This window comes from Homarus americanus, unplaced genomic scaffold, assembly GCF_018991925.1.
Source record: "Homarus americanus isolate GMGI-L3 unplaced genomic scaffold, GMGI_Hamer_2.0 scaffold57965, whole genome shotgun sequence".
NCBI lineage: Eukaryota > Metazoa > Arthropoda > Malacostraca > Decapoda > Nephropidae > Homarus > Homarus americanus.
In genome coordinates, this window is record NW_024725031.1 from 5214431 (window position 1) to 5238102 (window position 23672).

Here is a 23672-nt window from a genome sequence, read left to right on the forward strand (position 1 = left end):
TCTTCGTCCTTTAGCATTACACTAAAGTGGGAGAAGAGCAACGATAATAAACTGAGACAGATTGTAATTTAAAATGCATCATCTGGCCAGACAACTAGAGGGATGCCGGGCCGTAAGTCTAGCATAACTAATTAACTTGTCATATTAATTGTCTCTCATCCAAAAATAAATTCTGAATTATGATGTATGGTGATCTAATCCTTCAATAAGGCCATTTTCTCTTGGTTTCTTGAATTATCAAGAACAGCGACAATCTGTTTGAGCAGCTGTTCAGTAGAGCTCAAAAGCCAGTTTCGTCTTTGTACACAGAGCGCCTCCGCCGCCTTACAATCGTGGCTCCTGATTCATATACCACACTCGCTCACCCAATACATTAAAAACTATAAGTAAAAGATAAATAATCCTGAAGAAACCTTCTCGGAGCTCTTCCTCGACCAGTGATTTCCCAGCCCAGCCTAATATGGCGGACGCTATTATTGTTGTGTGAGGATTTTCTCGACTTACCACACTGACGTGGAGGATAAAGAGCGAATCCTCGGCTCCAAAACGAGACGATTTGGGCCTTTTGTTAGTTTTAATTGTGTGTTTTATGAGCAATAAACGCGTCGGAGAGTAAATACGTGCGTAACTTAGTGTCGGCTGTGGTTGTGTGCTGGTGACGCTACCACGACACCGAGACAAACGCTTCCACCCAAATAGGAACCTTCCCGGACCATTGTTGTGGTTGTCGTTTTTGTCTATTACTTCTCCACGCTCGTCCCATTTTTTTTACGCGTTCCCCATAGAGTGAGACATTGCTGGCCACGTGCTTCCTGTATTATTTCCCTTTGGTATCAGACGACTGCAACTCGGCTTCATTACAGTCTCCTCTCCTCTACTCATGTCTCCTTGCGTCGGTCCCTCAACAAAACACAATAAATGCAACAAAGATATAAGATTCTCACTGGGTTCTGGTGTTGGCGTAATCGAATGAGATCTGAAATGAAGATAAGGGTCAATATTTTTCCTCCATGTTTTGGGGGTAATTTTGACCCTTTCTTCCTCCTTGGCGATGGGGGATGGAACCTTCTGATCAACTTGTTATTCTTGGGTTCGATACTTCCAGACCTTTCTATGTGCTTATGGATGGCGTCTGTGTACTATTGAGGGTATCATATTTGCAGGTTGGTTGGAATCAAATTAGGTTAGTTTAAGGTTAAGTTAAGGTAGTTTTAGCTGGGTCATATTAGATTAAATTAAGTTTACATTAAGTTAGGCATAACATGGGTTAAATTACACTAGTTTAAAGTTAGATTAAATGAGGTTAACAAGGATCAGATTAGGTTAGGCTAAGGTCAGGTTAGGTCAGATTAGCTTAGGTTATGACGCTGCACTTTTTTCATCTGTTGCAGAATATCTGATTAATGAAAACAAGAATCTCACCTGAGCTAATTAATATACACGTGATGGTGACTATGGACCAGCCACCTGTGTTGACATGCGTCAGCTGATTGTGACTTTATCATTAAGTCTTGTCAATGTTTTTATTTTGGTAGTTTAACACTCAGTGACTTCTTGTTAGGTACAGAGTGAAGAACTGTGCCTGTCTGTCTGTCTGTCTGTCTGTCTGTCTGGTTTAATCATGTGTGTGTGTGTGTGTGTGTGTGTGTGTCTAAGCATGTGTGTGTGTGTGTGTGTGTTTGTCTATATATGTGTGTGTAAATGGTGTTTTGTGTGTACGTTTTTATATATAGGTATACATGTGTCTGGTGTATATGTTTACATCTCCATTATCTTTTTGCTCTTTCATAGGTCCTGTCTGGAGGGTCTTTGTCAACGTAGGACTAAGGAAAAGCTTCACCTGAACCACTCTTGAAGGATTAGAAACCAGAGACAGCAGCCACAAAGATTCGGTTAGTTAATTCCGTCTCTTTAAATAGTGTTGAGTTATCGTGTCTAGATAAGTTTTTTTTTTACTAGCGGGGGGTTAGCTAGGAGTCCTCTTTACCTAGCAGGGGGAGAGCTAGGCGTTCTCTCCACTTGGAAGGGGGAGAGAGATTTACACGTCTTCCTACTCCTGGGTATAATGTGAGAGGGAGAGAAATATGAAAGTTTCTATTCAGTGTTTTTGTCACTTACAAAAAAAAAATAGCGTGAGTAAAAGTTATATTCACGGGGCGTAATTCAGAGAGCGCAGTCGGTTTTTTTTTTTTTTTAAGAATTTCTTATATAGTCAGAATGGATCTCACATCACCAGGAAGATAAGTACTCGGTTCGCCCGTTACCTGCGTCATTAGTGCGTTCTCATAACCCAGGTAAATACTTTCTCACATCACCAGGTACATCACCAGGTACTCGGTTCGCCCGTTACCTGCGTCATTAGTGCGTTCTCATAACCCAGGTAAATACTTTCTCACATCACCAGGTACATCACCAGGTACTCGGTTCGCCCGTTACCTGCGTCATTAGTGCGTTCTCATAACCCAGGTAAATACTTTCTCACATCACCAGGTACATCACCAGGTACTCGGTTCGCCCGTTACCTGCGTCATTAGTACGTTCTCATAACCCAGGTAAATACTTTCTCACATCACCAGTCAAATCTCTCCTCACATCACTAATTCGAGGGAAATACCTATCGCGTGAAACTGTTTAATATCTCCGGGTCGTGGTGCTGACACAGGTGAGCACGACCCGGGGATAATTAAGCAGGTAAGGTACAAGCTTTATCAGAGAGTGTCAGAGCTGGTGGCCTCAGGTGACCTCCCGCCCTTGACTCACTCACCACCTGTTCGCCTCCGTGAGATTTATTGCTCCAGAATTCGTATATTAGTTCCGTGTTACCTTGAGCTAATTTATTCCAGGTGTAGTGTTTTAATTCTCAGGGTTTGATGATCATGTTAAAAGGAGAGTTCAGGAGGTCCAAAGTTGTATTCACCCAGGCTTGGTACCATTGCTTGACTTATGGTACGTACTTGCATTTGTAATCTTCGGTATCATCTTGAGTTTCTTGACCCATGTAAACATCAAGGGGCTCTGTAAACACTAACGTCAAGGGGTTATGTAAATACAAACACATATAAAGGGAATTTTGTAAATATCACAGAGACAACAAAATAATCTGAGTACACAACATAACAAAATTGTTTTTAAGTAATATTTTTCTTGTATTTTTTTTATTTATTTTTTCATTTCCCGTTAGTTTGAGTCAATAGCTCCTCAGATCAGAGTTATTTATCAACGTTGGATAAAACTGGGAAGTGTGTGTGTGTGTGTGCGTGTGTGTGCGTGTGTGTGTGTGTGAGGGCAGGTTACAGCTGGTCAGGGGCCGTGATTCATAACAAAACCCTCCATCAATAACTTATAGATATGTATCGTCAGGGCATAATACTCTAAGTGAATAAATTATCACAGTGTCGTGTCTCGAGCAGTACTTTGTAATTCGTCCGTTGATGGTGTCTGGTTGGCGTCATTCTGATACTGGGGTTCGAGTCCTGTTAAATCTGAGTTCGAATCTTGCTGATGCAGTACTGGGTTCGAATCTTATTAGTACTGGGTTCTTGGCTTGTTAGTAACGAAGTCGAGTCTTATAAGTAATGGATATGAGTCTTTCCAGTTCTGGCTTTGGTTGAATTTTGCTAGCCTGGGTTCGAGTCTAGTTAGTAACGGCCTGGAATCGTGCTTGTTACGAGGATATTTCAGTTGAAACCTTCTTGGCTAAGCTGGTGACCTCCCTAATTAACCTGCAAGTCCCCATCTCTTACAGTCTACCTTGGTCGTGCGTCTTGGTCACCTGTTGCCAGAACTTACAACTAAAACTTTCGAATGATGTAAACTTGAAGTAAATTATGTAAACAACACTTGTAGATGATAAAGTATTGTTTATAGTGTATTATATTATATACATCTGTTGTGTTCACGAGTCTGAGGGTAAATTGGAACCCTGGAGGACCACACAGTCTTCACACGACCCGTACATTATGTATCACGCTCTCGGAACCATTTCTCCAAGTTACTTAATTTGGAATATAATTCACTGCGATCTGCATGGATATCTCCACACCAGCGGACAATAAACTGAATGCAAATGCAGGATCCGTGAGAAAAACTCTTGGCTATGAAAGCGGCACGACAATCAGAGTAGCGTTCGTGAATACCAGGGAAGAGGTATGAAAGCCGGTGTCGTGAGTATGGAAGTCGTATCCCGGGTCGAACACGGCAGTTGAGACACGACACCCGTGGCTTCAGTAGAGATCTCTGGTGCTCGGGTACCCGGCCCGCCGTGACCGATGGATCAACCCGATACAGTAAGCGCTTTTGGATCGGATGTGCCGATATTTTCCATGCTCCTCCAGATAGTCTTGACGTAGATTATAAGAGCGTGTGGCAGCTTAATGATAGGGCTTTCCTTGTCCTGTCCAGGTGAACCAGGTGCGTCTTGACCACCTGTGAAGTATGCCCCACGGGATATTGTAATGAATACTTATAAAATGAATTTAATCCATGATTATATCTTATATGAAGCAAATTATATTAGTATTTTAGGTACATATAACATTTTACAAAATATAACAGATAAGTTTATAAACGTTTATATGTGGTCAAATGTAGAATGTTTCCTCCGACCATTCCAACCAGACCATCACACCATAAACATCTGACTAAGAACACGAGCATCACACCATGAAGATCTGACTAAGAACACGAGCATCACACCCTAAATACCTGACTAAGAACACGAGCATCACACCCTAAAGACCTGACTAAGAACACGAGCATCACACCCTAAAGACCTGACTAAGAACACGAGCATCACACCCTAAAGACCTGACTAAGAACACGAGCATCACACCCTAAAGACCTGACTAAGAACACGAGCATCACACCCTAAAGACCTGACTAAGAACACGAGCATCACACCCTAAAGACCTGACTAAGAACACGAGCATCACACCCTAAAGACCTGACTAAGAACACGAGCATCACACCCTAAAGACCTGACTAAGAACACGAGTATCACACCCTAAAGACCTGACTAAGAACACGAGTATCACACCCTAAAGACCTGACTAAGAACACGAGCATCACACCCTAAAGACCTGACTAAAAACACGAGCCTCTATACTCCGCATAACTAAGGAAACAATTCTCCTGACTGACGAGATATTTTTACTATTAACAAGAACCAATGTTGCTTAACTTCGATGATCGGACGAGAGGAATTCTGCCAGCCACCGCCGCCTGCTGGAACAAAGAAACAAGTACGTGGAGAAAAGATGGAGGTTATTTCATTAAGCAAACAAAAGCAGGAAAGTAGGAAGGGAGGAACCAAGAGAGCTAGAGGTTACCGTGCATGATGGAACGGAGGGAAATGTTAGTGGTTGAGATAACAACTGGAGGTGGAGAGAGTGTCAGGCCAGCAGGTGGCGTAGTGTACATGTACACCAGGAGGCCTGTGTACTCCCCCCCCCCCGTAGTGGTTCTGTCAGCCACCGAGGCCAACCAGTCTACTGCATACAGTATATATTCTCTCTCCCTTAAGGAATTTTGTCTCCTTTTCGTATCAAATTATACTTGGAGTCTTGGGTTAACTCTATGATAATGGTTGGTTAACTTTTTCAGTAATTATCTTAAAAGCATCTTTGTGTGTCATTTCCTTTCAATATATTCCTCATCTCGTTGCTGATCATATCGGGCGGTCTCTTAATAAAGACATTTACATTTTCTATTTATCAGATTGATTTTTGCAAACGTGTTACCTAGTTTCCTCATTGACTCTCTCTCTCTCTCTCTCTCTCTCTCTCTCTATTTATCTGTCATCTGCAACTTGGACAGACAATATACAAAAAATATAGACATGGTGGTTTACCAAATAAAAGTTAAAGAGAGACAGAGAAAAAGGCAGAGAGGACAGATCCAACACGGGCAACACAGCCTCACTAACTGTCTCTAAGCACAAACAACTCCAGTATTGTGTCTCTTAACCCCACAACCTTCGTAACCCTTGACACAGCATCAAACAACCCCACCAAGCTACTCCCTCTAACCCCACAATCACAACAACAACCCCCCCCTACCTCTACCCCCTCCACCTCCCCCGTCCCCTCCCCTCCCTCCCCTCGCACGCCAAGGGAATAAGATCTTACTATCTATCGACAAGTCGCCCCTCAGCAGCTGGCATGAGTGTCAAGGGTTATCTATCTGTTGATCTAGACACACCGGCTTCCCTCCCCCCCACCTGCAAACACCTGCCTAATTAACGCCCGTGACCTGTCGTTCTCTCTGGTAGGGACAGTTCCCATCCTGAGGTCGTGATTGTGGGTAATGTGGGCCACAGTCTGCCACATTACCTCTCCTACTTAAGTCTCATTGACGAGTCACTATAACAGTTGTCTTGGGACCTAATGAGTTAATGGGTCTATTACGTCTATAGCCTATTTGCATTACTTTTTTAAAAAATCATACGTTTATTTCAATTTCCTTTTTCCCTCGGTTGGGAGAGACGTCTAAACAAATCCACTGAACAAGTATAACTTTACCTCACCATTAAAGAAAGCCAAGATGGAGGCCAAAACGACTTCGAAATCGCACCGATACCACATGCCTTCCCTCATCCGTTACAGGACAAAAACTAACGTAAACTATAAGAATTCGGGTTTGAGGATCTGCCTGGCAATGTGTGTATGTGTGTGTGTGTGTGTGTGTGTATGTGTGTGTGTGTGTGTGTGTGTGTGTGTGTGTGTGTGTGTGTGTGTGTGTGTGTGTGTGTGTGTGTGTGTGTGTGTGTGTGTGTGTGTGTGTGTGTGTGTGTATGTGTGTGTGTGTGTGTGTGTGTGTGTGTGAATGTATGGTCACCGGGTCATTAAGTGCTGGATTGATGATGGTGTTGAAGGCTGATTATATATCTACATGATTTGTTTTGGTCGTGTGTGTGTGGGTGTGCAGGCTCTCTCTCTCTCTCTCTCTCTCTCTCTCTCTCTCTCTCTCTCTCTCTCTCTCTCTCTCTCTCTCTCTCTCCATTACATTTCCTTTCCTGCTTATTTCCTTCTTTCTATTCTCTCTACCATTTTCCTTCCCATTCTTCTCTCATATTTTGGGCTGTTTCTAGTCAGCCCAGTGAAGGGTTGTCCTGACCTGTCTGGTGGATGTGTTTTTATTGCGTGTGAGTTGGTTTTTCTTCAATTGTGACTTTGTGTCATTTTCACCCTTGTTTTGTATTACCTTCCAATGACACACACACACACACACACACACACACACACACTACGGTAACAGTTTACACTCGACTTTGACAGTTCCTCATGTATGCACCCAACTTATTGACCCATGACCTTGACTTATGACCTTTTGACCTAAAAATTAAAGTACACCTATTTTGTGTTAAGCTCAAGCAGGGGTTAATCATTTAGCTACCGTTAGTCAACCTATTTTTGCGCTTTTACTAACCTCACTGAAAATGCTTTTAACGTGTGAGGGAATTTTTTTTTTCACAGTTTGCTTAACTCAGTCAACGACCAAGATTATGATCACTCTTGTTTACTATGTGACATGACTTGTTGTGCACCTATTTTAGTCACAGACAGACTGACAGATTGATAAATACGACCAAACGTTCCTCTCGCTCTGTGTCAAGGGTCATAATCCATCAACTTCAGCACCTCCTGTGTTTATAAATACAAATGTTTGTACTTGTATTATCTCTTGCGTAAAACCACACTGAGACACCAGGTACACTGCTATGTGTCGGGGCTCATGATTTATGCATGGTGTCCACTGTGACCACTCATCACCCAGACGCCCTACAACCCTCCACCCACAGTCTCAGAGATTCTCACGTCGAATTTCTTTTCCTTAACGGGAGATGTAGGAGAGTATCTCACTGACACACATAAGCTTCTTCACAAATACGATGACCAAGATGGCGTCAAAACTGTACTGAGACTCTAATAAGTAGGTTTGTTTTTTTTATTACCTGTCATGGGGAAAATTTTAACTTAAGATTTTTTCATGAATCTTCGTCCAGAGGAGAGGAACGACCTCGTGTTGCCTCAATCTCGTCTTATTTTGATACTTGACACAACCCGGATCTGGCGTGACCATAAACCAGGGTTGCATGCTGGTGACGTGTCTGATAGTGATGATAGTGAGTGTTGAGCTTCGATCAGGTCCTCTTTTGGCAACTGTGTGTTGTGTTGTTAATGTGGAAGGCGGGCTACTGAGGACGTCACCCACAATATTAATAAAAATAGTAAAAACAACGCTACTACTTGTGATAATAATAATAATAATAATAATAATAATAATAATAATAAGTGGGTCAGGGAGTTGCCATGTTCGTGCTTAATGAAAGTTTCTAAATTATTACTATAACATTATCATTGTAAAATCATTATCAGTGGGAAAACAAATTTATTGTATAATTAAAATGTTAATTGAAAAATGACATTGGAAATTACGAGTCAAAATTTAAACACGACTCGACCCTTTAAATCATGATTGTATATGTTAATGTTTAGTTGACATCCAGGGGTGGATACAACACTGGCCTCCTGTCCTAAACAATCTGGTTCACCCAACTGTAAATGGTTACCTACTTTACAGATAAGGGAGGGAAGACGATCGAGTGCAGTGCCGGCTACGTTAACTTTCAACATCATGGTGTTATATTTTAAATTTTCTAAGTGGCTTTGGTATACCAGTGTTATGATATATACTTTTTGCCGAGGCCACAGAACTGAACCTGGATGTAGTGATTGTTGTGACGTCGATGGGGGGGTTGAATGCTTCAGTGTGTGGTATTGAAAGGCAATGGGTGGTGTAGGCGGGGTCAGGGTGCTGTGGGAAGCATTGTTGGTGGGCAGCAGGGGGTGTAGGTTTCCAGTGGGCGGTGTCAGTGGGTGATTTAGATGGGGTTGGAGACTGAGGTGGCAGGGGCAGTACGGGGGCAGACAACGCTTCAGCGGCCTTGGCCCACACCTGAGTGGGTCAGGTATAGGTGGTGGTGGCCGGAGCTGGCGAGGTGGGGCCGCTTGCTACGTCATTGGAAACTGTTGGATTCTCAAAGGAATCTTAAATAATGTCTCGTTTTTATCGCAACTGAAAGTGAGAAAAAAACTATGGGAAAATTCTTCATAAAATTCTGTCTCCATTTTTGTCCCTTGAATTGGTTTGAAATGTAAAATGAAAATTATTAAACTTTGGTTGTCTGGAGTGTGGAGGTGTGGCTGACTGAGAAAGAAAAGTTATGTAATATGGTAATTATTTTTTCTGAGATTTGTTCGTAAGATATTTTCCCGCTCGTGAGATGGCGCCAACTTACAGATGGTTGGATGAATAGATTTTCTTTTTTTTTACCAAGGAGAAATGATACGATATTTATTATGAAAATATACAACTTTTGTTGTAGAATCTAAACATACGAGGTTTTTGTAGGACAACAAAAAAGTTACGATTTTTTTTCAAGGGAATATTTATGTCATGAAAATATACGAGTTTCATGTAACACGATATAAACTTAGGAGTTATTGATATAAGAGATACGGGAATTTTGAAGAAAGATAATAATGAATTTGTCTTTAAATTAGTTCTCAGAATATTCTCTTGAGCCAATGGTCGGTATTAACTTAACCTGTGAGTTATGACCACAGGTAAAACACTGCAGTTACGTGACATAGCGTGTGTTACTGTGTGTTACATGACCCAGGTAAACTATCGTGTTCTTACCTATTAATTACTATCATTTTCTTCACAGTCATTTAATATATTTTTGTCTTTTCTAGTTACACAATTTTTGGGGGGTAAATTTTACTTTTTTACAGGAATGATTTTTTATGGTAATTAGTATTTTCTTTGGTTAATGTAGTACTGTACTAATGTAGTACTGTACTAAGTTGTAGAATGTGACTAAAATTATTTATTATTTATTTATTTATTTGTTTATTTGTTTATTTATTTACTTATTGTTTTTTTCTTCGTCCTGCCCAAACTGGTTTTTCTCCTGTTTAGGATGTAATGTTAAGAATCTGCTTGTCTTAATATTTCGCATTCTCTCTCTCTCTCTTCAATTGATCCTGAAATATAAAAATATCCACCTCAGAATTCCCCTTGGCACACACACACACACACACATACACACACACACACACACATCATACTAGCGGAGAAAGACCCTACTGCATTTCACCCTGACCCGCCCCTCTGCCTTGCCCCACAGCCCCGCCCCACTGCCCCGCCTCACAGCCCCGCCTCACAGCTCCGCCCCACTACTCCGTACCGCTACACCGCCCCTCCCTGCCAACCAACACATGAAGCAAACATTGTTTTAAACGTGTTGGCCGAATGATCAACACCAGATGGCGGACGGTCGACTCCCCTGGTCAGGCTCTTCACGCTGGAGTGTTTAAAACTGAAGCTTAAATTAAAACTGAAGCTTAAATTAAAACTGGAGCTTAAATTAGAACTGAAGTTTAAACCGAAATCTTAAATTAAAACTGAAGCTTAAATAAAAAATGAAGCTTAATTTTTTTCTAACCAGGAAGAAACAGCCATAAATTATACATAATGAATAAGAGACATGGCTGACGTCTTGTTCAGGTGGTATGGGATACAAACTGGTATATTGGAGAGACACTTCCATATACATATGTGTGTGTGTGTGTGTGTGTGTGTATTGTGTTCACGTACAGGAGAAATGATTGTTTCCTTATATGTATAGTATAATATAAACTCATCTCTAGTTATGATTTGTACAATAGTTTAAAATCATTGTCAATAAACGCCAAGGAAACGATAGTCAGTAACCACCAGTTGTGTTGTGCAGCCTGTTGTGATAAAGTAATTTACCTGTGTAACTTTTGTGGTGTCCAGTGCTGATAGGCGGGCGGGCTTGTGGGCGGTCGGGTATGTAGGTGGGCGGGCGGGCGGGCATCTGGGTGTTAACAGGAAACCTTCCCTCAACACCTACACCAAGACAAGAAGGAAGTTTATTACAGTAACTAGAGTAATTTTGTAATATATCTAAATTATCTTGTAACTTTAAGGTGTAGTGTAATAATAACCAGGTAATTACACCTGTGTCCCGCTGAGAGAGCTTCCGCAACCTGACAAATTGAGATGAGGTCACATAGTCATTACAGAGATTAATCATGTACAGTACACGTCATGTTACAGTGGTATAATTTGATGTCATGATGGAGATAACTAATACAATATAAAACAACAATGAACTTTAACACAAGGGAGAATATACTTGTGGCCATCATAGAACACACACACACATCAGAGAGTTGATCTTGGATACACCACTACCTTCCTACACCTTCACCGCCCCCCACAACGGCAAGTTAAGGCCACGAGACTCACTTGTCCAGGAGGGTGCAAGATAGTGTCGGGCCACCTGGTGAACAAAGCAACCGCTAAGGCAGTACCAATTGGAGGCGAGACACGGTACCCTGGTCAGCATTTCTCCAATGGTTAGCCTCTGAAGCAAAGAAAACAAACTACACACACACACACACACACACACACACACACACACACACACACACACGAGTTTCCCATTCCACTGACCTCTCACCCTCTTCGCCACAGCCTCACCCGCCTCAGCACCGCCTTTGGTCTACCCTAATGCGGTTATCTTACACATCCTGCCCAATATTCACCCCCATCAGCCAGCCTTCACACCAGCTATTCCGTGTTTACAAATTCCTCTTTTCTGTGTGATCTTTCCTTTTACGTCTTTGTTCTTCTTATCGTTGTTATGTTGTATCTCTCATTCCTCTGTTTGTGCCTGTGTTCTTATGTTCTGCAGGTCTTCTCCTTTATTTAATTTTCTATCTGTTGTTGTCTTTTCCGTGTTTATAATCCATTTACTCTTTTTTTTTCATTCTTAGTTTATATTTTGTCGTTGTTTGTCTCCTTCATTCATAGTTTGCTGAGACATAAAAGGTCATCCATCTCTTGTTTGTCGACCCATGAGCTGTATCCGTATAAAAGACCACTTACCTTCAAAACATATAAGAAAAAAAACCACTTACTGGATCGAACAGGAATTTAATAAACAGTTACAGATCATAAAAAATCTATATCATCTTCACTTATCAACGTTATTCATCATTATCCACCAGAGATACGGTTCCTAGGGACACGTTGTAGGGTTTATCCTTAGAAGTTCTTGAGTTCAGTTCTCGTTTACTGTTTTTCATTTGTTTTTTACCTGTTAATATTTTTAGGGTGTTTATATATTAATATTCTTGGTCAATATGTCTCCTCTTATCGTTGATTTGTTTACTCTTTTTATTTGTGTGTGTAGTCCATTATCTGTTGAGACGCGAATACTTGTCAATGGAGGGAGTTGATAGGAGATGGAAATATTGAGATGTATTAATGAGGATTGAGAAGGTCGTGACGCATTGCACATGACAAAAAATGAAAATAATTAAACGTTGATATTCTGTCCATAGCCACACAGTACCTTCAAAACTTTTAAACATTCTCTAAAGATCCAAAGTTGTTTAACGAAGACAAGACTGACTGCATACCTCACAGACTTTCAAGATGTCATTAGCGAGTCGTAGACCACATAGGTCAGTCTCCCCCCCTCAGTGACCCGTTTTCTTTCATCTGGTCAGCAAGAGGTGTGGTCGAGGAACTCCTTTTGTGATGCTGAGGGCAGAAACAATGGCGGTGTTGTTATCATAATGTTTGGAAAGGTTCGTAAACGGCACCGCGTCTAACTGGGACGTGGTTATTGAGTTAAGATCTGTTACTTTCCATAATTATAGGATATGTTTCTGTGTGTGTTTTTTGGAGGTGGAAAAAGATCGTGAGCAAATCTGTGTGTATACTGTATGTGTGTGTGCGTGTGTAAATAATAACACTATTTCGAACTGTTCTCAAGCGAATTTTACTGTAAATAAAGAACTAACTCGTGATAACATATGCGTGAGATAATACACGTGAGAGATAATATATTCTTATAATCTTGACAAGTTTGAGCCCTAAATCGCTTACACAATCGACCAATTGGCTTGAACATCACTCCTGGTCCTCCCCTCAGAGTCTCCGTCGACCTACACCAAGAGAGAGTCACTCCCATCACGAACTCTTAAACGAACACTCGGTAACATGTGACTCTCATTGTGGGTTTACGGTTACAGCACCAGGTCTTATCCTTATCAATATAGCGGTCAGCTTGTACTAGTGCATTTTTCAGCTTATCGGCAACAGTTGTAGCTGAATAAGGTGGAGTTAGGTTAGGTTATTATCAGTATCGAGTATACACTGTTCAGTATACAGGCAATATGTAAGTTTTAGATATAAAGTTTCTGCGGCTAGTGATCGTGTCAAGAGCAGTGGTTCCTGTACTATTGCTGCCAGCGTCGTGTTCCTCTCCACAACTTGTATGATATCTAGATTAAGACATTGGGGCAGTTGTTGTCTCTCTCTTCTTTTATCTTCACGCAAGTATTCCAAGTTTTATCGAGTTATCCTTCATATGGTTCGATTCTTATTCACATTTACACGCGGTCTTTTTTAATAGGCAAAGACCTTTTTACTTTATTAGATACGGTTATTGCGTCTTGGTGTATAATAATTAGTCTAATAATAGTTCTTTTACTTTCATGTAACATATGTAGTGAACCTCTCCAGCTATTGGGACACAATCAGGTTTGACAGATAAACTTCGGGCAATAAGTGAACGTGAGACTTTGAGGTGTTTGTGGTCATATAACAAGTACCACAGTAACAGACTAGACTACAGTGGTTCAAGACTCAGCACTGACGAGCCACGAAATATATGATCATTTTCAAGTTACATCTATACTGCGTTGGTGAATGACACTTAACGGAGAAGAAGCATTACCACACTGGACAAGTCAATAAATCAGAAAAGGTCTTCATAGAGATGTGACGCAGCTAAAAAATGTGACTGTCCGTTTCTGTGTCAATGTCATTAGTGTGTTGGGTAGTATGGTGCTTCCTCAGTCGGGGTGACTTGTTGTGACAGGCTGATGTGGGTCACTAGTGTCCCGGCTCCTGGGTGTGTGTGTGTGTGTGTGTGTGTGTGTGTTGTGTGTGTGTGTGTGTGTGTGTGTGTTTGAGACCATAATCTTTAACGTGCTTCAGAAGTACCAGCAAGTTGAGTCTTTATTTACTTCCGACCAAGACAAAGTTCTAGCCGTAGATCACTACAGGTGCGTGAGTGTCTCCAGCTTAACCCAGAGACACAGGTAACATGCATCACACCCCATGTACACTGTCCAACACGTCGGTCAGTATCTTTACCATCGACAAACAATGTCAAGACTAACTTTCTAAAGTCCTTCTGTAATGTCAGAGAACACGTGCACCTAACATATCAATGTTAAGCGCCTCTGCAAAAAAACACAATGAGTGCCTTTAGGCCTATGCAAATGAGGGGAGAGAGGGAGGGGTGATAGGCAGGAGAGAGGGAGGAAGGTGATAGGAGGGCGTGGGGCTGGATAAGGGTGGTGGGAGGGCTTGGGACGGGAGGAGGGTGGTGGGAGGGCGTGGGACGGGAGGAGGGTGGTGGGAGGGCGTGGGACGGGAGGAGGGTGGTGGGAGGGCGGGACGGGAGGAGGGTGGTGGGAGGGCGTGGGACGGGAGTTAGATATTCGTGTCCGTCTATTTTATTATTTGTTTTTATTATTTGTCCTTGTTTAAAGGCCTCGTGTCGTTGTGCAGTGTGTGTGTGTGTGTGTGTGTGTGTGTGTGTGTGTGTGTGTGTGTGTGTGTGTGTGTGTGTGTGTGTGTGTGTGTGTGTGTGTGTGTGTGTGTGTGTGTACGTATATATGCCTGTTAGAGTGTGCGTGTGTGTGTGTCTGTGTTTGTTAGTGTTTGTAATGTATAAGTGAATGTTTTTGTATGGTTGGTTGCTGTTAAAGAGGAGGAGGAGGTAAAGAAGAAGAAGGTAAAAGGAAGAAGAGGAGGAGTAGGAGGAGGAAGAGTAGGAGGAGATTCAGATAGAATACTCCTGTCACCGTCAGACAACCTGCAGGAGATAAGAGGAATATTTAGAAGCCTTACAGAAGGATATAGGTGAGAACACAGGTAAGATATCTTACTTGGACGAAGGGAAGGGGAGCGAGAGACGGAATTGTGTGTTTAGAGAGGAAGAGATAACGATGGTAATAAAGGAGGTGAATTATGGAGGAGCGAGTAACGGAACATCATGTGGAGGGAGGGAGAGAAGGAGGGAAGGAAGGAAGGAGGGAGGGAGGGATGGAGAGAGGTGTAGGTGTTCACTGGTACTCTCGTGTTTTACCTGTGAGGATGGGGAGTGCGGTAGACTAGGGCCAATTATTACTGGGGCCCATTAGGACTAGGTACCATTAAGCCTACAACCCTTCATCACTATCTAATACAGAACACAAAGATACTCCTCCTTAACACACACTAATAACCCCAACTCACAGACGTTTATCCAGTATCGGGACTCGAACACTGGCCACAGGTAACCATCACCTCCAGATCGACTCTTCCATACATAGGATACCATATTACGTGACTTTCTATTTCATCTTTTTTTTTTTCCACCGTTGATCGTAATCCTTAAGAGGTGGCCGGGTGACTCTAGTTATCCTCCCCACAGTGCCCGTAACACAGAGCTGATGGTTGAACACGTAACACAAAGCTGATGGTTGAACACGGGTTGAGAAGTCTTCCATGCAGAGAGCTTGTCTTCTGTGATTGTCAGTGTTCATGTCTGAGCTTAATAATCTTCCTCCAGCTTTCACTTTCTCCACACACAAAAAAGCTTATTGTGTAGATGAGTGAAGGAATAATGCTTTTATCATTGGTGGAGTTTGGTGTTTATTAAGTGTAGCGACGATTGGTTTAGATAATTTATTAAGTAAACACCGATAAACTTTTAATTTTATTTTACGATATTTAGTTCCCTTGAGTTCATTTTACTGTGTCTTGAGTTACTGACCCTTAGTGAAAATTACAAAAGGATATGAGTAATCCGCCTGAGTTAATGTTTACGTTTAAGTTTCGCTAAAAATTGCAAACAATAAATATAAATCGAGAAATTAAACTGTTTTCTGTACTCGGCCACGAAACACGTCCCTCCACAAGGCTTACGAACCCTTGATCTTACAAATGCCAGGGAGAGTAATGCTTCTAACTCGAAAACAAAGACGTGTTCTTCAGGTAACGTGACGTAACACTATAAAGGTGAGAACATCGATGTGAGAGCTTATTAAATATTCATACAATACATAAATTCCTCGACCAGACAGTTAACCAAGCGTCTCTCTTCGTATCAAATATCTGTTATATCTCATTGCTTTTAGTTTCTAGTTATAAAATCTTTACAAAATTTGGTTCACTGTAACTAACTATAATCAGATAAATAATTCGTAGTTTAGTTATTTATTGTTATTCCACCGTTTGATGTAGAGAAGTAAGAGGAACTATTAGAATACAGTGAATGAATCATTAAATCATTTTACCTGTGTTTAATGAGCCCAATGCCTTCTTCTCTTGACGTGACTGATGGAAGTTTCTTACTCATGGGAGATAGTATTCATAACTACGGCTCAGTTGTTACCCAAAAACTATCTCTATTCGAGATAATCGATGAATTTCAGAATGAACACTGCGACTCCTGTTGTCTCGGTAGGGTTGTCAAAATCCTTAGTCCGTTGTGTCATATTTTCTCATCATAATTTTGTAAAGATATTTGTTTTTGGGTGACTGTTACTACATCTTGATACTGATGCGGCGACCGATCTGTAAGTCTCTCTCCTCCAGACCGATTTTTTTTATTGTAGCTCAGATCTCATAAGAGGATAAGAAGACTTTGCATAAGCGTTTCTTCATGTCTCTTGGAGCTGATTTATATTCTTGTCTTATTTTGCTACATATTCATCAGCACCTCACACCATGTTATATAACAAAATATCTCTTCAACTCAAGCTTAATGCCTCTCAGGGTATAGCTGAGACTCCAGAGCACACACACACACACACACACCTGTAATGAGCTCCACCTGGTGTGTACATGCTCTGTAATAGCCACGCCAGCCCATACGTTACACGCATCTGGTGTGCGCTTGACGTGCGCTAAGAGGAGGTTAAGTATCAGACGCTGCATGACCCACTCAGGGCGCTCTTGAGTCAAACTTCTGTTACTGCACACCCTGTTTAGCTCAGATCCACCGTGTGTAGATTTAAAAAAAATAATACTAATAAACAGGTTTTCTGTAAGGAACCTATCAGCAATATCCACCGAGAATGAAAATTAAATCACTGAGCTGTAAAAATCAATCGCCTTTCTCCTGTCAAAAGAAAAAAAAATCCCGTATCACACCCACGATGGCCCTAGACACAAGTGTCACGAACTCGTCGGTAATGTCTGATCAAACAGTGTGTGTGGCGTGTTGTACCCAGAGGAGGGAGGCCATTGTTGATGCGCCACGCTGTAGTCAGTGCGAGGTAAACCACCTCCCTCCTCTCTGCTCTATTGAAATCTTTTGTTATTGTGAAGACTTATCATGCCGAGGGACCTTGTCAGCCCGGAGCCTCGTTTTCGTAACCATTACAAACCCGGTTATCTCATACTAGACCTTCAGTACATCAAACAAAATAAGAAAATACAGAATCTTTATATTATTCCCTACTAGTGCAACATACTTAGGGCCTGGGTGTAATTTCTGTTGAAGTTTGTGTGTGTGTGTGTGTGTGTGTGTGTGTGTGTATGTGTGTGTGTGTGTGTGTGGTGTGTGTGTGTGTGTGTGTGTGTGTGTGTGTGTGTGTGTGTGTGTGTGTGTACTACAATGGATACCTTCTCTTGACATTGAACATGAAAGACCGAGTTCTAAAAGCTTTATAATCCTCGAGACAGTTGTTATTGTGGAAGGTTGATGGCGGGCGATGTGTGATGTGGGTTGTAACTGTTATGACCGATGATATGGGTTGTGAACTGTTGTGGGAAGTTGATACGGTATGACGTGTGATGTTTTGAGTGGATGTTGTGTAATTAGTTGAAAGATGTTGAGATTTGCTGATATATATATTATATATTATGAGATCTTGTGACTTAATGTTGTGGAAATTAGTTGTAATATTATGTTATAGGTTCTTGTACTGTCGTATTGGAATTGTTATTTGTGTAATGTTATGTAATGTTGATATTATAAGATATTTTAAAGTTTGGATAAAAAAATGCTTACGTTGGCGCAAGTGTTCGTGATTTTATTCCAGGTGTAGAATGATAATACACAAATGATTTTTTTCTGTATGATTTTAGGTGTATGAATAAAAATAACAATCATATCCAAATTTAGCAAAAATGGTGATGGATAATTAAAGATAGTTTGATATCCTCTACAGGCCAGAGTTATCCATCTCTCATATTAACTCAGTCCTTACAAGCATCGTGTGGTGAGGCTACATTGACTGTGCTCTTATTCGCTGCCACAAAATACAAGAATTAACCATCTCTCCTGAACAAGCTTTAACCACCTCCCTGAAACGAGGCTTCCTATGTATCCTCCACCCATATTTACATACACGGAGGGGCTTTATCCTATAGTACCCCCTGCAGTCTATACAGTGGAGAGCTTACCGGTAGACGTACATCAGAGGAGAAACAAAGGGGGGAGGGGAAGGGGGATACCATCTTTTGAATCTATCTTTATTGTATTTTGTAATTTCTATCATTCTTTCATCATCATAATCATCAGTAGTTTTGTTATTTTATTTTTATTTTTATCTTCTTTTGGTACGTGTTTCCTCTTTTTTTCTATATATCTAATCATCTCATTGTTTTTACCCCCTCTTTGCTGGTCAGGTGGAGTCTTCCTCACCTGTGTGGAGTAGTATAGCTTCATCAAAGGTTTCCTGACCCTCACCCACACTACTCCCACTCCAGTAATAACCCATCCGTCATTCCTACTCTTCGTTATTACATTCCTCTCATCCATTATCCTTCCTTTCTCTCATTTTTTACATATCCAATCATCAATGTTGCTAAATAGTTGAACTTATCGCGATGGAGTGTAATCTTTTCCTCCAGCTTTAGGTGAAATTGGGTCACTTTTTCAATAAAATTTTATGTCACATTCCACTCTTATGTGTACCTGGACTCTCTACTCACCTCTTCAGTACCTGTCATTAACACACACCAAAAACCTTCATTATCAGGATATATTTAATTTCTCCTTCGTAATTCTCCTGTTTGTTATTATCAGTATGTCTCCCTTCCCCATGTTAGTTATTCTGTTTATATCCTCCTAGTCAGATCATGCACACATTCCTTCACACTCCACACGAACCATCATGTTTACATCATGTCGTATGCATGGCGAAACCGAGTTACGTACTGGTTAATAGTGACACCTGCTTCACACCTGGTACACACACACACACACACGCTCACATACACACACACACACACACACACACACACACACACACACACACACACACACACACACACACCCTCTCCTAATGGTAATGTCAGCACTGGACTTTAGAACCTGAAAGCATTAGTAATAGCTGGTTGTTATAAGTTAAAAACAAGGTTGGGAGCCTTGTACTGGCGGCGTTTGGCTGTCCACTCAGAATATTGATGAAGCGAAGCCCAAGACGGTGGTTCAGCTGTGTAAATCAGGGTAGTGATTTATTAAGGGAAACAAGTCAATAAAATAAATAAATAAATAAACAATAACATGGACAACCGAAGATAGTGAGGTGTTAAAGGAAAATATGTAAATACAGTGCGTAGATAAACAATAATCAAAACAAATTCAATTATATGAATAATTATAATACATGTACCCATAACAGTCGATAAACAAGTAAAAAATATATAAAAAATAAAGCAATAATTAGTCTGTTTTAATGGTTTAATATGTCAATAATTGTAGGTAATTCTTTTAAGAAGAAAAATCTGCATGTGATGAAAGATTTGTTGCGGAAATATTATTAATAGACTTTATTCTCAGCTTTCATATATCATCGGCTTTCCCATACCCTCGACTTCCCCATACTCTCGACTTCCCCATACCCTCGACTTCCCCATACTCTCGACTTCCCCATACCCTCGACTTCCCCATACCCTCGACTTCCCCATACTCTCGACTTCCCCATACTCTCGACTTCCCCATACTCTCGGCTTCCCCATCTCGACTTCCCCATACCCTCGACTTCCCCATACCCTCGACTTCCCCATACTCTCGACTTCCCCATCGACTTCCCCCTCGACTTCCCCCCCGACCTCATACGCTCGACTTCCCATACTTCCCCATCTCGACTTCCCCCTCGACTTCCCCCATACTCGGCTTCCCCATATACTCGACTTCCCCCCTCGACTTCCCCATACCTCGACTTCCCCATACCCTCGACTTCCCCATACTCGACTTCCATACCTCGACTTCCCATACCCTCGACCCTCGACTTCATACGACCTCGACTTCCCCATACCCTCGACTTCCCCATACTCGACTTCCCCATACTCGACTTCCCCATCGACTCGACTTCCCCATACCTCGACTTCCCTCGACTTCCCCATACTCTCGACTTCCCCATACCTCGACCTCGACTTCCCCATACCTCGGCTTCCCATATACTTCCCCATACCCTCGACCCTCGACTTCCCCATACTCTCGACTTCCCCATACCCTCGACTTCCCCATACTCTCGACTTCCCCATACCCTCGACTTCCCCATACTCTCGACTTCCCCATACTCTCGGCTTCCCTTTGTCCTTCAGGCATTTGTGCTTACCACTCATGAGACAATATTAATTTAACACAGATCAGGATTAATGTATGACCCTAGGATACGTCTGTCTCCCTCTGTATTACATAACAGGATAACATATGATCCAGAAAGGGTCCCAAGATCCTGTGATGATTGGTCAGTCTATCCTATAACAAATTGGAAATCCGAGACCATTGATTAGCCAATCCAGTGATGCAACTACAATCCAACCCCCCTTCCTGCATACACAACACACATGTACACACACACGTAACACCTACACATACACACACACACACACACACTTAACACCTACGCTCGGGGGCTAAACATAGGGTCTTGGAGGAGGAGTCTAGTTCTGAGAAGGATAAACACTTAATTGATGTCTAATAACTCGGGTTTGTTGACGTGTGGGGAGACGCCGCCGGAGTGTTGTGGAGGACCTTGTAGAAAAACATCCTCAGGGGTGGTTGTGGGTTGTGGGTACGAGTTGTAATTTATAGTTTTGTTTTGATGCCAATTGTCAGTCTGGTTAGGTAATCCCTGGAACTGAGTCTATGGTTGATGTTGTTGTTGTGGGTGGGGTTTTTTTGTATCGATTCTGTTAATGATTTTATATAAGATTTCGTTATTATCTGTCTGTCTGTCTGTCTGTCTAAATAAACCTATTGTAGTTTATTGTGTTAAAAAAAAAAGATTCCCCAAAGGAGGTTAGCAACTCGTGAGGTAGAAAATGTCACGTTGTTTTGTCTTATTTACCTGCCAGAGGAGGTGGAGAGAGAGGACTATTTCATCATAAGTAATTAACAGCGGGATGAAAAATCAATATCGATGATTAAATAACTAATTAATCTCTCGTTCAACCTAACATAAGAGGTCAATATGCTGCGTTAATGGGGCAGGCTAAAAAGTTTCTCAGTAAGTCAGTCAGTATTGGTTTTCAGAGAACTGGTTGAAGACGCCGAGAAATCTTAGGCCAGATCTTCTTTTCTCACCTCTCCTGCCGGATTCTCATTTTGGACGTGAGAATTTTTTATTTATTTTTTTCGTAGTTGATGTAATAACTATCTTAACTGGTGACTTAAATAAAAAAATATATATAACTCCTAAACTTACACCAAAATTATAACGTGATTACCTTAACTTGATAATTTAATAAGTAACAGATAGTGAACAAAATTGACGCCTAGAATTTAGTGAACCTGAATTCTGATTTTGTAATGAACCTGGGGATAAAACGGATGATGGGACATTTACATATTAGACCTGTATTATCCGATCTCATAAATATTAGACTTTGTGAAGTTTAATATGTATTTTTCTCCGTTTCTTCATAAATGTACTACTCACACATTATAAACAGGACGTCGTTCATTACACAAGAAAACATAAAGTTCTCCAGGTTTTAAACAGAGGAATGAATGATGTTAGCGCATTAATCATAAAGCATCAGGAACTTAAACACACGTTGCTCCCGTCTTGAGGAATTAATAGTGTGGCGGACTTACAGTATCTGATCACCACTAACGCACAGACGAGGAAATTTACATAGTATGCACAAATCTTCTCGTTACTCAAGGTATTAGCTTAAATTTCTCATGTAGCTCATGCGTCTGGCAGTGGCGGAGGAAATAAGGCAGGAATGAAGCTCGTTTTCTATGACAATATTACATTTTCTGTGGTATGTAATGTGGGTAACTGCACAGTATTTCACGATTGAAAGTTTATTCTTCAACAACTAATTTATTTAAGCAAAACCAAGTTTCTACAAGTGAAAACAATTTATATAAAAGTATCAAGAAAGTTATAACATATCGTACTGGTGAAAAGAAAATCAAATACCAAAAATTAATTCACTATTTTTTGATATTTTAAAAGTTTTCTGCTGTAATAACTGAGATCTAGTGAACGGTGCTTAAAAACCTTGGTAATGGCATCAACTAAAACATAATACAACAACAACAACTGTGTAAACATAATCTGCTATGATCTTAAATTTCCCAGTTCAAACCACAAAATGAATGATGGTGGTTATTGTTCGTCTAATTGGTCGCTAATAGTCAAGATCCATCATTATTATGTAAAGTTAACAGCATAGTAGTGGAAAAATAACTGACAGATCATGAAAGGTTTAGCACTTGAGTACGCTGATTTAACCCCCTGAGTACAATGTTATCGTACTCGTGGGAATAAGTTATTTTTTATTGTTTTATGATATCTTATACGAGAGATTATGACTTTGTATATCGAGGGTTAAGTCATCGTATTCAAGGGATTATTTCATTGTACTCAAGGGATAAGCAGAAAACTCAAAAGGTTAAATCAGTGTGAAATCCGTCGTAAGAGTGGAATAGAATTTCAGAAAATAATAAACATTTAAGTGAAGGTGGCACTAACTCTTGGCAGTGATGCACCTTCTCCTGCCAGTGCCACCCGTCAAGTACTGTGTAGTATAGCCCTCTACTCCTTCATCCCTACCTTAACTTACCATCTCTTTCTCGCATATCTTCCTTCTTTCACCTCTTTCTCTCCTTCGTAGTCTTTTCTTGTTCTCTTTTCTCCCTCCTACTTTCTTCCCTCAACACCCCCCCCCCTCCTCCCCCCTCCTCCCTCCTGTAGGCCACCGGTGAGTCGTGTTTAACACACACTCCGGCAACAACATCTTCCATTAGAGGACCTTTATATGTGTGAGTGCGCACACACGTGCATGTGTGTGTGTGTGTGTGTGTGTGTGTGTGTGTGTTAGGGGGGAGAGAAGAGGGGGAGAGGGAGGGAGGGGGAGGGTAACCGAGGAAACTGAGTGTGCATGTAGGCGCACACATTTACATACTCGTGCTTGTGGCTGTTGTATGACTTGGAGAGTGTAGTCTATTACGGTGTTCGTAGAGCACCTTGATTTCATTTGATTATATATATATATATATATATATATATATATATATATATATATATATATATATA

General features: G+C 41.1%; 1 long non-coding RNA gene across 4 annotated transcripts in view; it reads left to right on the plus strand.

Moving 5' to 3' along the window:
- The window catches only part of LOC121864674, a 195439-nt gene that overhangs the window by 111211 nt on the left and 60556 nt on the right, over positions 1-23672 (plus strand). For all 4 annotated transcript variants that reach the window (XR_006088633.1, XR_006088634.1, XR_006088635.1 and 1 more), the window contains one exon: positions 1792-1892. This is a non-coding gene — a long non-coding RNA (uncharacterized LOC121864674). The remainder of the gene's footprint in view (positions 1-1791; positions 1893-23672) is intronic.